Consider the following 26,673-nt stretch of genomic DNA (forward strand, 5'->3'; position numbering starts at 1 on the left):
AATTTTAATTACGTTATTTAAGTATTTTGTTTGTTTAACGCGAGTGTTACACATTTAAATAAAACACTTTTAAAGGATTAAAACGCGTGTAAATGTAAATGTTTTTACATTAGATTTTTGCATAAAAGTTACATTTTTATTTAAGTTAACCCGACTTTTCAAGACCTTTCCAGATCTCGTTTTCAGGGGGACTCACTAACTAATTAATTACTGTCAAAGATATCTTTCCAAGATTTTTGCAAAATGGTTCTTTCTAAAAACGTAGAATAACACATTTATAGGAATAGAATTAAATCATTTTAATGATTTTTGCCTCGCTAGGCCAAAGAAGTATAACTTCTTGCGTGTATACATAAGTAAAAACATACACTTTTTTATGTGTTATTCACATTCTCAATAAGATCTTCAATTCATTGAAGTCTGTAGGGTGCCACATTGTCATCAATGGAATAATATCCAGGAAAACCCTGCAGTATCAGGAGTTCTTGTTCTTCTGTTGTTGGCATATTAAATGGGAAGACGAATCGTATGAAGCGTTAAGAAATGTATGAAAAAAAGTCTATAACTCTATAATAAATCTTTAGGGGAGGCCTTTGTCCAGCAGGAGAGGTATTCCAGCTGATGATGATGATGAAGTCTAAAAGTTGCAGTGACTGTCGTAAAATGGCGTTTTATGCGAGAAACCATATTAAGGCGCGGTCATACCTCAATATCCACAAAAGATAGTTTCTTAGAGAGTCGATTACAACATAACGCAATGAAAATATTCCGACGAAAAAAATTCAGTACACAAAGAAGGACTTAAAGAAAATTTTAATATATATAAATAAAAGAAATATCCAATAAAACATTTGGAAGTTGCTTACCAAAAATAAACTTTGGAGTCAAAAATCTCTGAATTAACAGCTATAACAACATTCTTTTTATAAGAATTTTATAGAATAAAAAATTTTCTAAAACTTAAACCGAAAAAAATTTCAATTTAATATGTAAATTTTGAGTAAACAAAAGAAAATCAGTGAAATAAATGCCCATTTGCAGCTTAGCCACATGATCAACACAAATATTGTAGGGTTGGTTGTAGCGTTTACAATCCTAGTCAGGCCGCGCCATAAGCATGATTGTATAGAGCGGGGTGTACTGTATTTCTTAAATTAGACAACTGCAAATATCCCCGATTTTTGATAGATACAAATATAAGATGACACGTAAACAAACGTACAAACCTTAAATAATACAACAAAATGATTTGTAGTCGAATTTGTGGTTTTTTTTCTGTTGAGGTAATTGTACGATATCGTGTTTCCATATCATCCAGTCGCTAGATCAAATCTTGAATTTAAATATATATTAATTTCAATGTAATTGATATAATATAACAAAGAAATGTTTTACGAAATTCAAAAGAGTTGTTAAGAAACTTTTGTCCTACTACTAAACACTACTTATCCTACGGGATTAGTGGTGCGATTATTTTCAAAAGCATTGTGAGTATTTGAAAATTATTTTGATGTATTTGGTGTTGTTTGTCCAGAAAAATGTCGTGTATGTTCCATTACTTGTATTGTTATTATAGTATAATAATATTAAGTAGAATTAAGTGAACTAAGTAATGTATGAAAGATTTATAATAAAGATTTTGTGTGGTAAAGGTTACTATACCATTAATTACTTTCTTAATGATACTACAGATTGGGAAAGGAGTGACCGCCCACAGAAAAAAAAGGAAGCCCGCTGAATTCTTGCACCCGCTCTTCTCAGGCCTGAGACATTATTTTTGGAATTGGTGGTAGTTTTAGACTTTCAATAAGTGATGTCACATACTACTTTGAATAAAAATATTTGAGTTTGTAAGTAATTAATTTGATAAAATTGAAGAAAGTTCAATTCACCTTTTTTTTAGTCAGTAAGATTGTTCAGTTCTCGTGGTATATGATCATCCTTACCTATATTTTTTTGCACTCTTTTACATTATTTATTCTCACAACAGAGAAAATCACACGAGCTTTTCCAGTATTTAAGGAATATGACGTCGCATCCTGGAAACACAGCGCAAAGCTCATTTCCATAGATTGGTTGTTCGCGGCGGAAAATTCCTTGAAAACTGCACTGTGAAGAAACGCATCACATAGTGACGGTGATATCTTAATTTGTGAGTTGCGGTATAGTGATGATAATTTTATACACTTTTCGTTTGATTTTGAAAAAAGTTACTGATGCCATTTTACTGATTACGAAACTACTTAATTAAACGAAATGTTAGTTTAAAGTTTTTGAAGTTATACTTCTTTAGGCGCGTTATGAAAAAATGATGAGAGTGAAATGCGCGCGCATCACTGTAACACAAAAGTAACAGCTTAAAGTTGGTTATTAAAATACGTGTTTTAAACATTAACGATTAACAATTATTAACATTTGACACATTTCTGACAAATAACATTGATTGTTTCTTTTATTTATTTAGAGCATTGGTATCAAGACCAAACCATACCAAAATATAATAAAAGAACATAGTAATCATATTTAAATAGGTTTATAACTGTAAAATAACATGGACATAAAATATAATGACGTTTGTACCTCTTTCAAGTTATTGAAGATAAACTTCTTTGACTATTACGTTGCGCGCGCACAACGACATCTAAAAATGAAAGTTTTCAGAAATTGTCTGACGTTTGCGACCTCAATTTTTTTTTGGTTTCTTCGTCCATTATTAGGACAGGCAAAGGATTCAAGCCAATACAGCCGTATTCGTTAATATTCAATAATTTATTTCACGATTTTTACAATATAGTTCTTTCTACAAACGTAGAATAGCACGACGAATAAATAATTTTAAGGATTTGTTTTGTTATGCCAAAGAAGTATACTTCTTGCGTGCATACATAAGTATACACACAATTTTTTTATTTTTTTAGACAGTGGAATTCAGTGGAAACTTCCCATGTTTTTAGTAAATCAGTAAAAATAATATTTTTATGATAAGGTAATTCGTTCCTATCCGGTATCCCACGACACCACACGATTTCTTTAAAAGCTAATCCTTTACTCTATAATAAATGGTTTTCGTAGTTAAATTTTGCAGCTCAATGAAGGGCAGCTGTTACAAATATAATTATTACAATAACTACACTTATATACCGTAATATGGCTGTTTCTTGAACATAAGCGAAAATAGGTATTTTATGGCAAACATTTATTAGGCGCGGCAAAACCTCGGGGCACAATATGAAAGATGTTTAATCTAAAGTTCAACCACAGACAGGTTGATGATAAGAGCAAACACTCGTAACGACTCACAGGCCCGCCATTTTCCCCTGTATTGTATTAAATCAGGTCATAATAATTAATGACGGCGACAGAATTAAACACGGTGATAATTGTGAAGAGTTTGTTTTAAGGGAACGAAGAGTAACCTTACTAACTGCCGATTTCAATAACCTAACTAGCCTTAGTTTAACTTACTAGTGGTAGACAAATCTATCCTTTTACGCTGACTAACATTTCAATAACCTAACGACAGATAGCATTTGACTATAACTAAAACTAACCAATATAGTTATAGTATATTGCACATAACTATGGTTAGATAAGATCTTGTCATTAAACGGTGATAGCAATATTTTTTTATATTAAAATAAGGGATGAGACGAGAAGGACGTTCAGCTGACGATAATTGATACGCCCTTCCCATTACAACGCAGTGCCGCTCAGGATTCTCGAAAAACCCGTGCACCGTATACACACTGAACTTTTCACTAAATCCATTTTATTTCACAAATAAGATAAACACAGCTATAATGTTACACAGCTATTATGTTGTGTGCCCGGTTAGCATCCTAGTGAGTATGCATAGATTTTTCCTGTTCAAAGATAGGGCTTCAATCGCATAGCTACTGTTGAATGCCCTTATCAATACGCAGATTTAGTGAGAGAGACGTTGAGGTTCATAACAACCACGAACAAAATATCTACAATCGATATTTTCGCAGCTTTACTAATCTATAGATTTGGATTCAGTGTTTTTCAATCTTATTTATTTCGCGACCCCATTACTAGTTGAAATATTCTAGCGACCCACACTTCAGTGATGATGTGTATGTCAGATGAATAATTTACAATTTAATAAAGAAAAACAAAAATATTGAGAGCTGACAAGGGAAGCTCTAAAATTATTAATACCATGGCCAATTTAGGATTGCGAATGAATATTATTCAAATCCAAGGCTTATGAATAAAAAGTCAACTTGCTCTAAAAATTGTTTTTTTTTCTTAAATTTTATTTCTTATAACAGGAGAGAAGAAACGGCAAAAATCTCTCGTAGTATTGTTCTTTGTACCTGTAGGGGTATCTTGTCAAACATTACAATAGCCGATCAATGCAAAGTTGTAAGCAATAATTTATTTCACGCACTGACAATAATTTGGATGAGATTATTCTCGTGTTTTAATTTTTATAAAAAAACTGTTAATACTGAAATGTCATCTTCTGGATATATATGGCTTTAATTGGTTTCTCCCATTATGTACTTTTGAAGGAACTTTCTTACAAGTATAACCAAATTTTATGGAATGTCAATACCATATTTTCTTTTTTTATTCTTTTTGTTTATGACAATTAAGGGCAAGACGAGCAGGGTGTTCGGCTGATAACAAGCAGCATTAACAATATTGGCTGCCGGTAATTGATACGTCCTGCCCATTATAATGTGCAGGGCGTATCAATGAGCAGTGCGCTCAGAGCTCTTTAAAAACCCAAAAATTCTGAGCGGCACTACAATTGTGCTCGTCGTCTTGACGAACGCAATTGCCCAGTAATTTCACTAGCTGCGGCGCCCTTCAGACTTTTTTTTTTGGGAGGAGGAAAATACAGTCACGTATTTACGCCCCGGAGCGGGGCTTAATATGTCGAACTCGAGTGTCTCCGCAGAGGATAACCTATACTGACTAAAAACCTCCTCTATGCTGTTAGCCCTGAAAGCTTTTACAGCGACATAGGACGTGGGCCGTGGAGGCCGCAAAGACTACGCAACAACAGTCGCGGGGCGTCTCGTAAGGAGACTCGAACCTCGGGTGTGCTAGGCCCATCAGACCGAAACAGAAATGCTTACACATTACTGCTTCACGACACAAAAAGGCGCCATTGTGGTACCCATAATCTAGCCGGCATCCTGTGTGAGCTTCCCACTGGTAAATGCCCTAAGTCGCCTGTTACGACACCCTTGGGCCTTGGACCTGACAGGGCAGGGATAAACAGGGAAGCACATGGTTAACTTTAAAAAAAAGCTCCAACATTAAATAAATCGTAATCTCCATTCCTACAAAAAATATGTTAAATTAACATATAGCAACTAAAACGTTATAAAGTTCACTTAGAAATATACCTAAGTACCTCAATATCTATTTACATTGGTTTAGTTTACAAAGCCACACACTACGGAACTACATAACAAATAGGCTCATATTAATCATACCTGGAATGCAAATTACCAAGGAAATATTACATTTCATATAACAGAAAAAGTATACAGTGAAATGCACCTCAAGCCGTCGTAACTGCAGTTTCTTATAAACGTCAGTCTATTGTCACACCGTGTGACGAATGGTCGCGTGCTTTGGTCGCCATCTTGCGAAGTTTGCTTGTAATATTTGTTTCGTGTTTGTGTATTGATGATACGCTACACTGTGACAGTTTGTGAATTGTACAATTTTGTTTTTTGACATTTTCTGTATTGACGTGAGTTTAGAGTGAGAAAAAACTTTTTATTTGTTTATTTTGTGGATTTAAAACTTCTTTGAAAAGTTGCTGTTTTACGTGAAGGTTTGTGGATTTAATTTTATTTTTTTCTTTAAAAGTTGATAAAATTGATTTATTTCTGATGATAATACAGTGATTATTTTATGTTTAGATTGTTAAAATTAGTTGTTTTTTTTGGGTTATTTTTTTTGTAGTATCTTAAATAATATTACGTTAAATTAATCTTTGAAATCTTTTTATAAATTATTAAATTATAATATATCATTATTGAGTTTTAGGTAATTTGGCGGGATTTATTTATCCGCTATTTTTGTACCATTCGGGTAAATATTCTAAAAATTTGGTAGTAGATTTTTTAATTGAAATAACGAGCGATTGCGAAAAATATTATTTGTTAAAAATTGTGTTGAATTGAAATAAACTTATTGGTAAATTTCTTGCCAATTCTGTTCACCAGAATGCTAGGGTTGGCAACACTTGTGTTTCCTCCAATAATTTGTCACATCCACGATTATTTTTTACATAAAGTACTTAGTTACTACATTTATGACATTAACGTTTTGGCTATGGGTACCAACAAGTTTATTTGTTTCAACAAATAGGAAGTATTTTTTGATGTTAACAGGCATGCGCTTAATTCATTTTTTACAAAAAATAGTGTTTTAGCGTACTCTTTTATATATATAAAAGAGTAGAATACTCTATTTTGGAGTACAGGTAGCAGCCCTACAGAAGGCTGAGAAACTATCTGAAAGGGTGGTAATACAAAAATAGTGCACAAAGCGATTCTGAAATGCTTGTATTACTAATAACCTTATTATAGTAATACAAGCAAAATATTTGTATGTATACCTACCTATTTAGGTACATATACAATATTTTCAGTCAATCAATTAATTTTATTGCTATTTGCGAAGTTTACCTTGTATTCTCAAGAGATGGCGTTAGTTGTTCCATAATCGTCGACTGACGCTTGTCTCATGAAAACATGAATGCCACTATCATGCTATCAGTTTGTTTGTTTTGATATTAAATAATTTATAAATAAACCAATTTTGGGTTCTGTTTTGCACAAATATAAAAAGTTTCCAAAGTTAGATAGAAAACTAGTCTACCTACGAAAAGGAAAACGGAGTCTGTTTTGATCTGTATAACAATATTTTATATGGAGTAAAGGATTTACATAGTATTTACTGGATAATAGGTGATCACTTCCATTGATAATGTGCTGCCACTTGAGTTTTTATTTTAAGTATCTTTGCACTGTACAAAGTTTCACAAATGCAACACAAAATCGGATCCAAAAATGGAACATCACTTCATCCTTACATTTGTGTAGGGTAGTTCGTTGCCCCAATATTTAAAGATTACAACACGTGGTATAATAACTAGCTATATAGAAAAGAAGAAGATGCTATCAGTAACTTTAAACAAAACCCATCCATGGTCCATTTAGGTATAGCAAATATACCTGGGTGCTAAACTACCAATCAACAACTCTTATATTTATACGTACGTTTAGATAGACTGTGACAACTATGAAAACGTATAAATAAATGCGGTTGACAGTTAAACGCTTTTTTAAGCAATGCACGCACACTAACACAAAGTGTCATACAAATCGCGAGTAAGACGTAGCTTATCACGCACACTGAAGTAATAAACCTGGCCTGTTTTCATCGGTTGTCTAGCAAGGCTCTATCTAGATGTATAAATTATCTAAGCAACAACTGTTACATTTATTTTTTATACCTCTCAACCTCAGAGTCCCCATGGAGACGTTGCTCTGGAAAGATCTCGAAACATCGGGTTAAGAAAATTACACACGTGTTTTAATCACTGAAAAGGATTTAAAGTAAAATACATTAATATTTATCTTAATACTTACCAGTATATTTACCAGTGGGAGGCTCCTTTGCACAGGAAGCCGGCTAGATTATGGGTACCACAACGACGCCTATTTCATTATTGTATTTCGGTCTGGAGGGCGACGGAGCTAGTGAAACTACTAGGCAAATGAAACTTAACATCTTATGTCTCAGGTGACGAGCGCAATTGTAGTGCCGCTCTGAATTTTTTTCCGGGTTTTTCAAAAATCCTGAGTGGCACTACATTATAATGGGTAGGGCGTATCAATTATCATCAGCTGAACGTCATGCTCGTCCCGTCCCTTATTTTAATATAAAAATATACCTATTTAAATCAAGTGTCCTGATGTTTGTTTCCAGTGAACTCCAAAACTAATGAACGGATTTTAATGGGGATTACTTCATGGAGTGCAGTTTAGTCCAACTTGAGAGATAGGATAGTTTTTATTTCGATTTGAGAACCTTAATTTTATTTTTATTTCAAATATTTGTTTTGTATGGATTTTCTATGAGAGATTTTATTGAGGCACGTTGTGACAGTTCTGCTGTGAAACAAATTCAATTTCATTTCAAGAGGTAGCATATTTTACGGAATAATTCTTGATGTTATGAAATATTATTGACAAATTCGGATACAAATTCATAAAAAACAGTATTCTATTTATAATAAGTTATTTATTAGTATTTATTTATTTGGCTTTAGCTGGCGGCTGCGATTTTTGTTTAGCATAGATCGGAAACATTATAGTGTGAAATTTCTTTTAAAAAAAATTTTTTTTTTGAAGAAATCATTAAATCATATTATACCATATTATATATTAGTAATAATTTACAACGTGTCCACTATAGTAAACATTAAACAAAGAAAATCGCCATTAAAGGTAACATAAGTATTATAAGCAATTCGCCTCAGTCTGCTAAGTACATACATAAATCTACCAATTCTAGAGCATAACTTAACAATGTGTCCAGAGAAATGAACATCCCTATCAAAGATAATACCTTACCAAACCTTAAAGTATTGTAATATCAACATTGTCAATTTCTATTATAATTAATATTTAGATCAGTTTGTCTACGTCCTTTCACACAAGTTCAATTTCAAATTCAAATATTATTATTCAAAATAGGATGTGAAATCACTTATTGAAAATCAAAAAACTACCACCCATTCCAAAATGAATGCCTCAGGCCAAGAATGGCCGCAACAAACTCAGCGGGCTTTTTTTTTCATCAAAAATATGTTTTACAATTAAAGTAACATTTACAAAGAAACAAAGTAACATTGTACAATTAAACTTATTATTTAATAGCCTGAGGGCGGTCGCTCTATTCCCAATCTGTGGTATCATTAAGAAAGTCATTTATTTTATAGTAACCTTTACCACACAAACAAGATAGGATATGTCCTTCGTTTTCAATAAATCATTATTATTAAGCTAAGCAAGCAAAATGCTCAGCGGAATGTAAGTAATACGCCCTGCCGACTACTATTCCACACAGGATTCTTGAAAAAAGCCCAATATTCTAAGCACCGCAATTATACCCTAAACACATGATCGGATTTGGTACGGCCGAACTATCGAACGCGGTCTGGTAGCGGACTTTATTATATGTTTTGTGACATTGTCCATCGCAAACAATTAATATTATTATCGTCCGGACAGTACTGTGTACAACCCGAAAGAGGTAGCGAAACTCTCTAAGCAAAAAGCGATTCACTCGATTGTATGAAACGTGCAGTCATTGATAGATTGACAGATGACGGCTGTAATCTTGTAAAAAAACGGAGATCCACTACGTTTTAAGCAACTTTTCGCTTTCAAACTGAGCCGGATTATACTTCGTGGCCAATCACGACACTGTATAATTTTTACATACTTATATATATATATATATATATATATATATTTCACTGCCAATGTTTATGGTAACAGTAGACTTGGGGAATTAGATATCTATTTCAATTACTGAATAGTTAATTCTCAAAGTCTGTGTCTCGGTGTCTAGAGAATACCAGCATCGAGAAGAAAAATTCCCAACATAATACTCTGGCTAGACACCATTTTGGTTCTTTTACGTCGATATTCCTATTAATTATAACATATGTCATCAATCACTGCACGTTTCATAGTAAACTAAATATCAATTTTTAATAAGGCAGTCCAGCCTCTAATTACGTAGTATATACATCCTCTTTGACCGTACCGTCCGATGGTCCAACCGTATCAAATTCGACCATGTGTAAAGGCCATTACGCTCGTCACTTTGAGACATAATATGTTAAGTCTCCTCTCATTAGCGCAGTAATCTACGGCGCCCTTAAAACCGAAATACAATACACTGCTCGCACACTATTACTTGAGGCCAAGAAAAGGGGCTGCTGAAGTACCTACCCATCTACCCGACATCCGGTGCAAAGAAGCAACTTAACATCTTGCACCTCAGGATGACAAATCATTTATCACTATAATTAAATACTTATGAACTTACAAATATACTTGGTATAAAGTTATAAAAGAGAATAAACCAAGAAAATGCAAAATGTTTACAAATAGGCCTTTTGCTTATGATTGGTTTATTCGGACGCATAACGTTTCCCGAGTTTATTTGCAAGGCTACTTGACATTCGGAAAACTTGAGAATTATCATTGTATTGACAGTGTTGTCAGCGATATAGTCAACATTTTGCATATTATTATCAGGTATACCTTCAGAGTGCAAAAAAAGAATGCTTGGAGAGTTTCTTGCGCCGCTTGTCAGAGCGCCGTTTGTTTCCGAAGTGGCAGGTTTATGATGTGGTAGTATTTAGTATATTAGAAATGACATCAAAAATAATTCTAAAGGAATCAATTTTGAAAAAATAAATGCCTTTTATACGTTTTAGCAAGTTGCTAGCGTATTTGTAAGGCTTACTTTAGAAAACTTTAAAAAAAAACAAGTTCAAAATATTATTTTCTTCGTTGTTAATCTTAGTAGATCATTAAATTGACCTATTAAGGAGGAAATTGTATGTATCTATGTAGGGAATTTAATAAAACATGAGAATTTTACTGGTAAGCTTTATTAAATCTTATAGAATCTAATTTCATTTCAAATTTTCAGTGCATTTAAAAAATTACTTTGAAATAATCCGTTACATAAACACAAATCACGAAAGGTACCTAGGAAACCTGTATACCTATAAGTAACTTGGTCTGTCCATAAAAGTCCAGGATTCCGGCTAGGTGGTCAGACAGTGATAGGCCACATTGGCGCCATCTTCTGACGTCAACTAGTAATGTGCAAGTATTATTGTTTTCAGTTTATAGAGCGTCGTATCTTATAAAATGACTGGGCTAATGAGACATAAAATTTTATGTTTTTTTAATTAATTTTATATACAGGGTGGCCGAGAAGTTGACGTCCAAAGCTAAAATTTGAAAGCCTCATAGTGATGAGTTTCCGAATCACCCCTATGTTGTTATACGATTTTGCGTAGTTTGGGAGATAATAATTTTTTTCCCCCTTTTATCCGCTTTTTTCACCTAATTGAGGTTTAAGACTTTTTTCTATTTTTTTTGAACACTTTTAGTTAATTTTATGGTCGATAATTATTAACTACAGCTGCAATAACCACATAAGAAACTATGAATTGTTTAGACAATGCGGAACTAGTTTAGAATTGAGTCGTAAGTTCAAGATAACTGCTCCAGCTAAATTCATGAAAATGTTCAAGGTATCAAAAAAAATGGGGCTTATGCCTAAATCAAATTTTAGCTTTGGACGTCAACTTCTCGCCCACCCAGTATAAAATTCTCATGTCACGGTGTACGTAATTGAACTCCTCCGAAACAGCTAGACCGATTTTCGTGAATCTTAGCGTGCACGCTAGGATGTAGAATCGGACAACAACTATTTTTCATCGCCCTAAATGTTAAGGGAGGTCCGGTCCACCCCTAAGTTATTTTTTAAGGACAATTTTTTTTTTATGACACAACATAAAAAAATACTTACAACCCTAAATTTTCAACCCTCTACGATTATCACCTATATTTTTATCGCGATTTTTATAACATTCTATTCCACCCACACATCCGCAATAGGGTTGCAAGATGGCAATCGAATACAATATTTATAGTTGTCGATATATTTGGTAGGTCTGGAAATCGGTTGCATGCCTAAAATTTTTTTAATTACTTTACAATACTACGTTTTCTGGGTCAGCTAGTTTATTTATAAAACAGTATACAAAGTTAGAACTAAATATATTGTTCTCACCAAACTGCTGATGGCGAGTTTACGCTCTTATTTAAAACAACTCTTTGTACAATGAACACTTGAGATCAAATAAATATATAAACATATATACTAGTGGACCCGACAGACGTCCAGTACACACGTCTAGAATTTGTAAAATCGGCTAACCGTTAGGAGGAGTTCACTAACATACACATTAGCAGGAGAATTATATTATATGGACGGAATTAAGAATCTAAACAAATTCACTGAAACACACAAAAAATCATCAAAATGGGTCCAGCCGTTTAGGAGGTAGTTCAATTGTGAATCTAAACCATCCTCAAATCCAACTGAAGACACACAGAAAGTTTCATTAAAATCAGTCCAGCCGTTAAGGAGGAGTTCAGTTACAACAGACGCACAAAAGAAATATATAATATACTAGTGGACCCAACAGACGTTGTCCTGTACACACGTCTTAAATTTGAAAAATATGTCCAGCCGTTAGGAGGAGTTCAGTAACATACACATGAGCAGGAGAATTATATTATATGGACGTAATTGAGAATCTAAACCAATCTCAAATTCACTGAAACAAACAAAAAGTCATCAAAATCGGTCCAGCCGTTTAGGAGGTAGTTTAATTGTGAACCTAAACCATTCTCGAATCCACCTGAAGACACACACCAATCTCAAATTCACTGGAACACACAAAAATAACATCAAAATCGGTCCAGCCGTTTAGGAGGTAGTTCAATTGTGAATCTAAACCATTGTCGAATCCACCCGAAGACACACAGAAAGTTTCATTGAAATCGGTCCCGCCGTCTAGGAGGAGTTCAGTGACATACACACGCACACAAGAAATATATATATAAAGATTAACATATGTAATATATATGTTGAGCTCAATTATTGCAGTGCCAAATTTTTTGGGTTTTCCAAGAATCCTAATCGGCATAAAATTGACCAATTGGATCTTGCGAACCTTAGATGTTTTATACGTTTAGATAGAGTCTCTTGCTGCTAGACAAACCATGAAAACAGGCCAGGTTTATTACTTTAGTATGCGTGACAAGCTATGTCTTACACTCGCGATTTGTATTTCACTTTGTATTAGTGTGCTTGCATTGCTCAAAATAGAGATTTTTCGACGTTTTCACATCTGTCATAGTTTATCTAGACGTTAAAATCTAAGATTGGAATATTGTTCACAGTAAATCCAAGATGTCGTTCAATAATAATATTTAATGTGTAAAACAAAGTATAAAGTAAAATTTGATTTTTCTCTCAAATTCGAGGCGTAAAGCAAACCGCTAGATGAGACCAACATAGCTTGCTGAATACTTAATTTAATCCGATTAAAATCATAATTAAATTAATTACCTAGTTAGAAACGTGTACATATTTTAATAAGATTTATATTTACTTTTCAAGTTTAGCTGACTGGCGTATTCAGCGGTTTTGTTCGAATTATTCCAGTATGCATTAGATAATTAATTTTAAGATATTATAACTTTGTGGGGGATACCTGTTGTAACTTGGCACTATGTGTACCTAGGCCATTATGGGCTGGTTTCAAAAATACACGCGATGTTAAATTCTATTTTCTAGTGTATTCTGTACGTCACTACTGACTATTAAATTTGAAATTAGTCATTTACGTTACGTTTTATAATAGTCACTGAACTTTAATATGCCATGCCATTAGTTCTTTTCTTTAACTAGTATTAAAACAATCATAAAGTTATGAGATAATAAAAAATAAAAAAGCCTTTTATTTCTTACAGCTTCTAAAACATGAAGTTATATTACATTAAGTTAGTTTACCTACATACGATAATTAGTTTTGTTAGTAATTAACTTTGGTTCCTAAAATTTACTTGTGTTAGTTTTTCCTTAATCCTATATTATTATTCTTCATTCTGTAAGAACTCCTCTGTAGGTGAAGGCCTCCTCCAAAGATAGCCAGTCCTCTCTAGATTGGGCTACTTGAATCCAGTTGGGACCAGCTGTTTTTTTGATGTCATCTTCCCAACTAGCTACAGGTCTACCTCTCTTTCTTTTTCCCTGTGGCCCGCCCATGTGGTCACCGTTTTCGTCCATCTCTTGTCACGTAGACGCGCTACATGTCCGGCCCACCTCCATTTTAGTGACCGCGCGTGTTCTAATCCATCTCTTGCCTTGGTTATGTTTCTAATTTTGGTGTGCCTTATTTTTTGCATTTTTCTAATATTTAGCATACTGCGTTCTGTACCCCGCTGACATGCAATTATTTTGTCCTTTGTTTTTTTGTTGAATTTCCATGTTTGGCAAGCATACGTGAGGCACGGTATTAGGCACGTGTTTAGTACTTTGGTTTTAATTTTGATCGGCATGCTGCTTTTGAATATGTCCTTCAGAGCCCAGTATTTAAGTAAGTAAGTATGTACAAGATAATTAACCCCAAATTATTTGAAATCCACCGTTTTGTTGAAATTAGAGTAGTGTTGTACCTCGGTCACTGTCAATCAATTGTACCTTGGTCAGTGGCCAAGGTACATTTAGATGTTGATCTTTGGCCAGGAGAATATTTCTTTTAATTATTTCAGATTCACGTAATATAATATTCCTAATAAAATATAAAAAGCTTTGTCTCATTAGAAAAAAGAAACTATGAATATCATTCTGATTTTGTTCAGAATTTATGAGCTATTTTTTTTAAATATGTTACTAAAAAAAATAAAACAGTTTTAGTTAAGAATAGTCATATTTTCCATAAATTACCCCCAATTTCTAGGTACACTATAGTACTGGCGTAGGTACATAGGGAATGTTGTACCTTGGCCATATATCCCTTTTTTCGTTTTATTATTAAAACACTTGTAAGTATTAAATATACATTTATGATATTTTGGTGGTGAATACCCAAATAGTTGATCTTTCAAATTATGCAAAAATCGTTTGAGTACAGTCAAAAAAAATATAGATATCTTAAAAACTGTCCTGTACGTATGTGTATTTGAAGTTTTGTAAAACAAAATAATCATTTATTTAAAAATGCCATTCAATTAAAACCATTTTCCATCCGATTAACGGATAGACTAATTTATGGCCACAGTCCCAACATTGTGCTTAAATATTAGCTATGCTATGTGTATTCAACTATATAATCATCTACCGCTAGATTTAAAAAAACTTAACCCTGAAACGATTCCCTGGACTCCAATTTAAATTGGTATAATATTTATAGTCTTATGGATTTTTATTAATTTAAATTTTTTTGCATGCTGATTTTAATTAGTCTAATAAAAGATACTACAATAAATATAATATCTAGATTGTATTCTGTTGTCGACGCAATAAATTTCAATTCATTTCGTTTCTCATAGCCACAAGTCTCAGTAGGGCAGTTATTTAGCTGCGCTGTTCCATTCTATGCAAAGGATTTCTGCGAATTCGTGGTTGAACCAACCATGAAGTGAGCCCTATAAATGTTGGAAGCTTAGAAAAAAATACGACTCCATGTTGTAGTAAAGATAATGCAATAAAAGCAATCAAATAGCTACACTAGCAAAAACTAACACAGTAAGTCAATTGGAAAAACAACTCTATTTATATTTGTATAAAACAGTTTTTTGTTTGTAAGCAAGCTAGGGCTTCTTATAATCAAATGTAGGCTGTATTACGGTTGTAATAAGGCCGTATAGATTTATAATCAGGCGTCTGTAATTATGGTAGCAGGTGTTCTCTGGAAACCAGATCTTAGATGTGGTTTGGAGATTTTTTGTTCGGTCACTTTATGAGCACCAATATTATGTATCGATCGAATTAAATTTCAAAACGTTTTTTGTTTTTGTAATTATTCGCACAGGAATGTTGTCGAAAGCGGTTGTAAGGCCAGTTTATAAAAAAGTGCTATGATTTTTTTTGCGTTAAACACTTTTATTTTTACAGAATAAAGATAATTTGGTGATCATTTGTGATCTTTCTTTTGAGTACAAATGCCAGTTTTGTTGTAACTCATAGACTATCAGCCGTTTTCAATAACCTATCAACCCTTAGTTTAACTTACGGATACATTGCTGTCAGCGTTTAATGACACGATCTTATCTATCCATAGTCATGTCCAATATAGTTACAGCCGTTCCCAATATTCAGTCTATCTCTTACTTGAGATAAAAATTGTAACTATCGTTGACTTTTCTGTCTCAATAAACTTATCGCCGGTAAGTCACCTTATCCGTACACGCCGTCTGTCAAAGGAACAACGTATAGCTTATCAGCGATAGAAGTGTGTATGGAAATTGCATGACTTATCGGGTATATTGGGACAGCTTCAGATTATTGGCAGCTAATTACTGATAGTAGAAGGTAGTAATTTATCTCTACCTGTAGATAGTATATTGGGATTATAGTCCAATGCTATTTGTCAATAGGTTATTGAAATGTAAGTAAGCGTAAAAGGATAGATTTGTCGACGTCTAGTAAGTTAAACTAAGGATAGATATGTTATTGAAAACGGCCGTATATCAGCAGGTCTATATATAAATATGATGTATGTAAGAAAAAATATTACTGAATTCAAGAAAAAAACTGATTTGATATTATTCAATTCAAGGAGAAAGAATACGTGCCGTGTAGTAATAGGGTTAAGGGCTCTTTCATAGGTCTTCAAATTTTACAATGGTTCTTGATTTTTTCTGTAACCCACCTAAAGATGTGTAATATTAAAGTAGACTTACTTGTTATATGATTTAAAAGATGGACTTGCAGTTTCTTATCACTTCTTTTCCCTAAGCCCTTTTACGAACTGATGTAGCTTCATGACGTATAAGAAGTCCTGTTGCAATATTATGTTATGTTATTGTCACTTTGTATGGCACATATAAAATATTTTTTACAATAGGACTAACAGGGGAAAGCCCTTCAACCAATTTAGGTACAAATGTTGAATTCAGAGCCTGGTCTTTTTGTTGAAGTCGGTTGGAAATAGTTTTATATGTTACTAGCTTTCTCGACAGACATTGTTCTGTAAATAATAAAAAAATACTGTTTATAGGAATTTGCTACTAATATATCAAAATTTTAAGAATTATTTTGTAAAATATTCTCCCTGTTGTTATAATGAAATTGTTTCACAGCGGAACTGTCAAACCGTGCGTCATTAAATTCTCTCATAGAAAATATGTCCATACAAAACAGATATTGAAATTAAAAATAATTATGGGACCCGAAATAAAAACTATATTATCTCTCAAGTTGGACTAAACTGCACTCGATGAAGTAATCCCCATTAAAATCCGTTCATTAGTTTAGGAGTCCATCGCGGACAAACAACATGTCACGTAATTTATATATATTAAGACTAACTGACCCGACAGCCGTTGTTCTGTATTTAATAAACAAATTACTGTTTTATAGGAATTTGCCAATAATATTTCGAAACATCAGAATTATATCGTAAAAAATGCTCCCTGTTACAATGAAATTATTTCACAGCGGAACTGTCACACCGTGCGTCAATAAATTCTCTCATAGAAGATATCATGTCCATACAAAACAAATATTAAAATTAAAAATAATTATGGGTCCCAAATCGAAATAAAAACTATCGTATCTCTCAAGTTGGACTAAACTGCACTCCATGAAGTAATCCCCGTTAAAATCCGTTCATTAGTTTAAGAGTCTATTGCGGACAAACAACGTGTCACGTGATTTATATATATTAAGATATAGACTAGCTGACCCGGCAAATGATAACAATTACAACACTTAACAATTTCATACAGGGAGCATTTTTTACGAAATAATTCTTGATGTTTTGAAATATTATTGGCGAATTCCTATAAAATATTTTTTAGTGAATAATGAAAATGGCCTTTGTTTGAGGCTTTTCAAGCCTAAACCACTGATCGTATCGACATGAAACTACCACCATTCGAATTATTTTGTTATTTTTTTTATTTTTCGAATTCCAACGTTCCGTCATTTGAAAATTCGCCCAGAGAAGCGAACACGTCAAGTATTATTTATAATTAGATATTGTTTAGTGCAATGGCCAAGTCAAATTTACTTTTAAATTTTGGGACTGTCACAGGTCATCAGCAATCAGTTAGTTACTAAATTCTAAGTTTATGATTTTTACCACAGATTCTTACTTTGTTACAGTTTCGTTATATGACGTATCATATTCATAAAAGTAGAATCAATGAGTCAATAAGAGATACCGAAAAATTGCCGGCGAGTTTTTACTACAAACAAGAACGCATACCATCGAGATACGAGACAATATTGGTTTTACTGTTACACAGAAATGTTTCAAAGCAAATAATATGTATAAAAATATAGTATATATTGAAATATTTTTATTCATTGTTCGTATTTTATAGACGGTCTTCTGTGGGGCGATATATGTTATACAACATCAGAGAATGTTCAGAACAAAATAATGTATTACGAAATTCAAAAGAACTTTTAAAAGATGTTCATGTGGTAAAGGTACCTTCTTTAACATTAATGAAGATTTCTTTGCATAGGAAGCCGACTAGATTATGGGTACCACAACGACATCTATTTCTGCCGTGTAGCAGTAATGTGTAAACATTACTGTGTGTCGGTCTGAAGGGCGCCGTAGCTAGAGAAATCAGTAGGCAAATGAGACTTAACATGTTATGTCTCAAGGTGATGAGAACAATAATAATTGTAGTGCCACTCAGAGTTTTTGGTTATTCAAGAAACCTGAGCGGCATTGCAATGTAATGGGTAGGGCGTATCAATTACCATCAGCTGAACGTTGTCCTCGCCTCGTCCCCTATTTTCATAAAAAAAGACTTTCTTAATGATACCACTAATAAAGTTAGCGAACTCATTGGTACGTGTTTAGCAAGAAACAAAGTGGAAATCGAACCAAAAACCTATTAAATTTAGGCTTTGTATACCTACACAACAATAATAATATTATATTAATCATTTATTACAAGAACACTAATAGATCATATACATTTCGGCATCATATTATGAATACCTACAATAATTGATCCCTGTTATTCAACGTTTGATGCGTAACATAAATACAATTAGCTCTTTGTGCTGACTTTAATCAATTTCATTTATATTTTATTGAATAGATCGTATCATCGTATTTGAATATAACAATTTAATAACTGATTGTTTTATTTGATTTCAATTAAGAAGAATAAACACTACTTTGATCACTCTAAAAAAGTTATGTATGCACGCAAGAAGTTATACTTCTTTGGCCTAATAAAGCAAAAATCCTTAAAATTATTTACTCCTCGTGCTATTCTACGTTTGTACGAAAACCTCGTCAGAACAAGGCGTTTACACTGTGCGCGTTTTCTGTTATTCTGAGACTTCTGAGAGTCAGTTCGTTTCTGCCGTCCAGCGAAGATGGACGAATTTGATGAATTTGATTTTCTTGAAAGTCCATTATTTAAATTATTATTGTTAAATGGTGGAAATACAGAGAATGTCTACGAGTTATTTTCTATAAGAGACGACAAAGTTCCAAATGTAGAGTATTGAGTTCTGTAGTAACTTTCTCCCACTTTTGCCGAGAAATATATCTGTTGTGATAATTTTTGTCTCTCATATCCCACAAACAGGTGGTTCTCGTACACGAGACTGATCAATTTATCGTTATCCATGGTGGAAACCAAATCACTCGAAATTCGCAGACGCAGGTCGTGTGAAAAAATCAAATTCGTTTGAACCTTCGAGTGGTTCTGACGACGCGGACGTCATGCATGTTCTGACGACGCGGACGTGATGCATGTTCTGACGCGTTAGTCGTTGCCAGTGTAACACTGTCATTGGATACCAGGCGTTTGTTTCTTCTGACGAATCCGTCAGAACTCGCATCCATAGTAACCCTAGCCTAAAGAAGTATAACTTCAAAAAGGAAAAAATCGGGATTCTTTTAATAGTATCACTTTGTTGTATCCCAGTCCGGTCGTATATCCGTCTGTCAAGAACCACGATCTCGGGAACGTGTGAATTGAAGGTAAACGATTCTACAAGTCTAGAACCCCTTGAAGCTATGAATTAAACTTCTAAGTTAAACGTAAAAAAGATACGGCCGTTAATGTCATAAAAATGATGATGGGGATCAGAATTGATAGGGTATTTTTAGTTGACCTATCTACCTAGCAGCGTAACTCAGCGGTCTCCTTGAAATTTATACCTACATCTGGGCGAAGCGCTAGGGTTGATACATAAAAAAGATTGCAAACGCGGTCGGTGGGGTGTAGCTAATTTAATTTTTACAGCGACCAGTATCGGCGGCGTACGGCGTGCACTCAATAGTTTTGTCTTCCCAAGATTGCTTAGCGGCTGTGTAAATCGTATGTATGTGTGCGTGCGTAAATTTGGACGCTATGAATTAAAAGTACTGTTCTATTAGTTTATCGTGACAGCAACCAGTTGAAGGTTTGATGCACTTCTGAGAGCATGATGTAACTTACTTAACAATTCTAAAATTGCAAAATAAGCAAACATAATATATTTATTTATTTTTAATGGTTAGCGGCCATTTTGGAATCTGCCATCTTGTTTTTTATGCTTGCTATGCGATTAAAGTAAATACTATTACACCGCTATTTAAAATCACTTTTTGAACATCAAAAACTATAAATGTGTACTCAGACCTGAGAAGAATTGACGCTATTATATTTTAATAATATTTCTTCACTGTCTAATACTGTACAATAAAATTTAATATTAAATGGCCTGAGGTAAGTCGCAAACTGTTGTTTCCTATCTTTACCACACAAACGTTTTTTCTTAACAATTCTAGTTCTTTTCAAGAAAATAATTAATCTTAATTAATAAATGATAATAATTAATATTTATTGCTATAATATTAAGACATACTGTAGACTATAACTTATTTCAGGCTATACAGTTTGTTATTTCTGTCTCACTTCTGGGAGTAAATTCAACAAATTTAATTTGTAATCAAAATTCATGGACGATGCGGGACTCAAACTCGCGCCTGTCGGTTTCTGTCCGAGCGCTCTTACCAACTGCGCCAACCATCCGAGTGATGCATCGACCAAAATATCTTGTTCAACCATCAGGTTGTGGCTTAGCTTTGACAGATTATAAGATAGTCCGTTGATAAACAGGTCGACGAATAGACGTTAATGTTTGGATAGGAACCCTAAAACAGTGCTATTTATTTTTAAGAACCACCATATTTATTTTTAATGAAAATTCACTATCGTAACATAAGAAAATGTAATACACATGTAATTTGTGTATCTACATGTTACGCTACTTCATAACATAAAAACATTCAATATTCAGCAATCAATTGTAAAAACCACTCCTAATTGCTTCCACATTTTGACAAAAACACCTTTATAACACACACAATACGAAGTAAAATCGTTGTAATTTAATTGATGGATATCAAAATAATTCGCCAACGCAAATTCGTGCCAATAACAAAAGAATGCGCTGTTATTGGTGATGCAAAGTGATTTCAATATCGATAGTGTAATACCGGCTTACAAATATCGAATATCGATAACCATCTCGAAAATTTAAACATTCACAATTACATTCTATTGTTATTAAATTATATAAATTTAGTCGTTAATTTTACGTTATTAATAACTCATAATATAAGCTTTCTCTAATGCAGCTGTTTAAAAGAGTTATTCGATTATTGCTTTCATCAAGTCATCTAATATGAAGTGAGTTCGTATGCTAACTTTGCTACAGCAGAAATTAATATATTATATTATTTGTAGGATTTTGTGTTAGTTATTTATTATTAACAACTTCAGATTCCATAGAGTGACTTGATACGTTGCATCGTAAAGCTGCTGTGATTTTCATTAGTGTTCAAGTCCTCCTCGTAATAAACTTGTAAATTGCGTTGAAGTTTAAAACAAAGACGACACCAAGCTAGCCCTTGTGGAAACTAAAGTTTAAATCCTGTCAGTTAGCAACGTTCCGCGACCATCTACCCAGCATCTATAGAGGAATACGACGAACTTCAAGTCGTTCGTCATTATACCATTACCATGAATAGCATTTTGAGATAACGGTGAGAAGATAACTTTTATTCTACAGAAATTTATATTATATTAAGTATGCTTCATTTTTTTTAATAGAAATAGAAAAAGAGACAAAGTTTTATATCCGTACATTCCCGAAAATACATCAGATTAATCATTTTTCTAAGCTAAAATTTTTTTTGGCATCACTAAGGAAGGTTAATTTAACAACGTGTCTTAAGCCAAGTGTGGAAATAGAGGGATTTGATAGACGTTCAAGTTCTCACTTGCATAGTTAGGGCCTATCCAGTAAGTAAAACACATCCACTATTTTTAACCGACTTCAAAAAGAAGGAGGTTCTCAATTCGATCGGTAATTTATATATAAGTATGTACACCGATTACGTAGATATTTATGATCCGATTAAAATGATTTATCTGTAGTTTGATTGATTTGAACATTTTTTATGAATACTTTTGTTTTCGTGGATATAATTATTATAGTTTGTGTACGGCTTTCTAGAAGTTTAGGTTTGTTTTTTAAGGCATTTAGGTTGATTATAATATTACAATATACACTTTTTAATGGGCTTATGAAAAAATAATTATAGTTATAAATTATCGTATATAGCAATTATTCACGGCCAGTAATGCATTAGATCGCTTGAAACTCAATCATCGGCACCCAGCTCAGAATCTTAGTCTTACAAAAACCAAAACGACACAGAATTGTAGTAAAGGCATATCACTTCAAAAAATATCGATACAATAGTTTAACAATCACATCCCTACAGATACATGCATTTGATAACCAATTTATGTTGACCTCCGACTCGCTGTCAATTTCTGTGTACTGGTTGAACAATAGAGATCTTTTTGTTGGTAATTGGACTTGTATTGTGAACAAAAATACGCGTATTGATTTTGAAACTCAATAATGGAGTTAACAAGACGTTGAAATTAGTAGAACTATGTTTTATTATTTAATTCCGAGCTATTTATAATATTCGTTCTGAGAAGTGGGCCCTTGTTGTAGAAGCCAGTCCACAAATAAAAATGAACTTAAAGCACTACGGTTTGTAATTTACAATATTAAATTTAATGTGGTATATGGATAGAATTATTGGCAGTTGATTTAGGATACGGAGATGCACGATTTAACACTATATCTCACCATAGGTTGATCCTTTTCTGTTCAAAAGCTGTGGAATAATCTTGATCTTCCAATTTCATGCTATCTTATACTAAAATAGATTGATCGAGACATGCATACCCCGGAAAAAATGACCAATAAAAGGCCTAATTTCATTAGATCGTGAATGTTCAATTATTCAAGAAAAGTGATCGGCACTGTTTTGCAGTTCGTATACATCAGCTGAAAAAAAGTCATTTCTTGATATGTTCTGTAGGTCTGTAACCTCTGAGAGATAATCAAGATAGTATGATGATGGTCAAAAGACACTATTCATATATCGTGTGAACCAGTTTTTGAGATATGGCAACCGTCTCCGATCGCATAAAGGAATCAATTTAAATTATACTTTGAACTCTAGGACAAATTTTTTTAAGGGTCATCTGATGGTAGGTTTCCCCCTCCCACGCTCTCCTGCAGGACCGAATGAATCACAGAAGCGTTGCCCGTCTTTTAATTAGGTGTAAACGTCCTTTTTTTTGGAGAAACTCGTTACTCGAGAAACACAGTGCATGGAAGCTAATTCCATAGTTGAGAGACACCTTTGCACAGGATGCCTGCTAGATTTTGGGTACGAAAACGGCGCCTATTTCCACCGTGAAGCAGTAATGTGTAAGCATTATTGTGTTTCGGTCTGAAGGGTGCCGTTGCTAGTGAAATTACAGGGTAAACAAGACTTAACATCTTATGTCTCGAGGTGACGAGCGCAGTAACTGTAGTGCCGCTCAGAATTTTTGGGTTTTTCAAAAATCTTGAGCGGCAATGGCAATTGTAATGTGTTTTAAACATCAGCTGAATCATCCTGCTGGTCTCATCCCTTATTGTCATAAAAAAAAGTTTGCTTGTATGTGGAAAAAATACTGGATACTGTAGTGTGGAAGAACTGCAAGCACTTAGATCGTGAGGATGATATCTTAGCTGCGGGTGTGTGTTGTGATATTGAAACTAAATAATGCCTTTGATTCTTAAACCAAATTGTGAATTGTTGCCTCGTCGTGCTCACAGTTACTAAGAAACCGTTGCACACTAGCGAGTGAGGCATATGTCCACAACTCGCTGGCATATTAAACAAACATGAAATATCCTCCAATATTCCCGGAACAACCGGACGTCCGCTGAAAACGGAAAGCTTCATTAAATGATTCACACAACATTCGGTTGTCTACGTTTTAATTGTAAATTAACATTGTTTGCTTTCAACATGGCGGGTAATTGGCGGGAATGGTGACTTGTCATCGTAAAATTACACTGCTTATGACGTATTCTTCAAGTAGAACTGTTTTTTTTAATTTGTTAACATTTTAACAATAGTTGCTTTCTTGCAAGGATAAATTTTTAACCTATATACGTGGGTAACACTGAAAATGTTTATAAATGGCCAGTTAGAATCATTGCTTAGGAAAACTTTTTTGAATTTCAATTTTAGAATTTTTTGGTAACCTAATGTCGTATATTGTATTCATTTGTCATTTGTTTTTGTGAATTGACGGCAAATCTAAATCTCTTGTTACACGTGAAAATAAACCTAACGCAAGAAAATTTACGGTCAATGATTTATTATGACTTTCGTTGTGGGCTTAATCAACATCAAAGCAATGATAGGCTGCGATTAGCATTTCTTAATGAAGTCCCATCTCGTGCCACTATTTACAATTGGTTTAATGAGTTTAAGCGTGGACGTAGCAATCTCAATGATGATCCGAGCGAGGGTCGTCCTTTAACAGCGACTACTCGAGATAACATCAGTGCTGTGCGATGCATGATAGAGGAAGATAAGAGAGTGACCGACGACCAGAAACACCTTCGCATGGACTGGTGTCGCCAAATGTTAGATAAGTTCAACGGCGGTGACTCAAATGCTGTATTTGACATGGTCACAGGAGATGAAAGCTGGATACATTGTTACGAACCCGAAACCTGAAGACAATCAGCTCAGTGGGTGTTTCCTTTCGAGGATCGGCTAACTAAGGTAAAGAAAGGAAGAAGTCAAGGAAAAAAGACGATTGCCTGATTCTTTGGTCAGAAAATTCATTTTGTGACAGTTGTGCTAGAAGATAGAAGGACAGTTACTGTTGACTGGTATGTCAATGGCGTACGTTTACCTGTTGTCTTCGAAAGCTACGCCCTCGAAGCAGGATCCTTCTTCACCATGACAATGCTTCAGCGCACTCCGCAAACGAACTGTTGAATATTTGACTATGGTAGGTGTCGAGATAATGAGTCATCCGCCATACAATCCTGACCGGGCGCCCTGCGACTTCTATTTATTCCCAAGAACTAAAGATAAAATTTGAGGTATTCGCTTTACGAGCCCTGAAGATGCGGTAAAAGCGTACGAAAATGCCATAGAAGAGACCCCTAAGGAAGAATGGGCCCACTGCTTTTCTCAGTGGTTCCATCGAAAGCGACGATGTGTAAAGAGGAATGGAGATTACTTCGAAAAACAATAAAAGCATTGGCAACTTTCTACATTAAGCCGTTTTTCAATTTCTAAACATTTTCAGTGTTACCTAGGTAAATGTGTTGGTACCAAACAGTGACCAAACCTCTATCTGTTTATTATTGATGTATGTTTTCTGGATTCACATTTATACGTTTTTTTGTTATAATAAAAATACAGAGCAGATACTTATCTATGTTTATACAAAAACGAAGCTGTAATCATTTTTAATACTATCTCTCTTTTGGCTAGTAAGCAATTTGTTATTATGTTGTTGATTCTAAAGTACATTGATGATACTCTATTTTGCAACATGCGCGGCTTAAAAGATAATACAAATTATCTGACACAAAACACAGCTGTTCTAGCTTACCTTAGTTATTTTTATAGGAATACTAGCTGACTCGACAGACGTTGTTCTGTAGATAATAAAAAAATACTGTTTTATAGGTATTTCCCAATAATATTTTAAACATCAAGAATTATTTCGTAAAAAATGCTCCCTGTTCTTATAATGAAATTGTTTCACAGCGGAACTGTCAAACCGTGCGTCACCAGATTCTCTCATACAAAAAAATTGCATACAAAACAAATATTGAAAATAAAAATAATTATGGGTCCCAAATCGAAATAAAAAGCATCCTATCTCTCAAGTTGGACTAAACTGCACTCCATGAAGTAATCCCCATTAAAATCCGTTCATTAGTTAAGGAGTCCATCGCGGACAAACAACGTGTCACGTAATTTATATATATATAAGATATAAATATAATTATAATAGGATATAATAATAATTATTAAGAGAAAATTAAATAGTAACTCACATATTAGTATTATTGTGAGATATATAGATATTATTATGACTAAATAGTTTTGCTGATTTTATTAATGGCAGAGGAGGGCAAACGAGCGAAACTCCAGCAGACCAGAGTAATAACAAAAGCATTGCCGACCTTTAAGGAAAGTATACGCACTTATTTTGAAGGTACCAATGTCTTAAAGTCCTAGAAATACCGCACAAGGAAGCTCAGTCAGCTTGATAGTACGGGGAAGAAAGTTCCTTGAAAATCGCCACACATCGAGATGGTAGGGATGATATTCTATTATCAATCAAGTCAAACATCTCTTCGGAACACTCCCCGTGATAAATGCGGTAGAAGACACACAATGAAGCGACGTCACTACGC

At 33.8% G+C, this 26,673-nt stretch overlaps 1 protein-coding gene across 3 annotated transcripts in view; it reads left to right on the plus strand.

Annotated features, from left to right (window-relative positions):
* Positions 1 to 5,595: 5,595 nt before the first annotated feature.
* LOC126975646 (irregular chiasm C-roughest protein-like) overlaps positions 5,596 to 26,673 on the plus strand; it is a 106,084-nt gene continuing 85,006 nt past the window's right edge. For all 3 annotated transcript variants that reach the window (XM_050823663.1, XM_050823654.1, XM_050823659.1), the window contains exon 1: positions 5,596 to 5,821. The gene's annotated coding sequence lies outside the window, so the exon portion shown is untranslated. The remainder of the gene's footprint in view (positions 5,822 to 26,673) is intronic.

Source organism: Leptidea sinapis, chromosome 2 (genome assembly GCF_905404315.1).
Source record: "Leptidea sinapis chromosome 2, ilLepSina1.1, whole genome shotgun sequence".
Lineage (NCBI taxonomy): Eukaryota > Metazoa > Arthropoda > Insecta > Lepidoptera > Pieridae > Leptidea > Leptidea sinapis.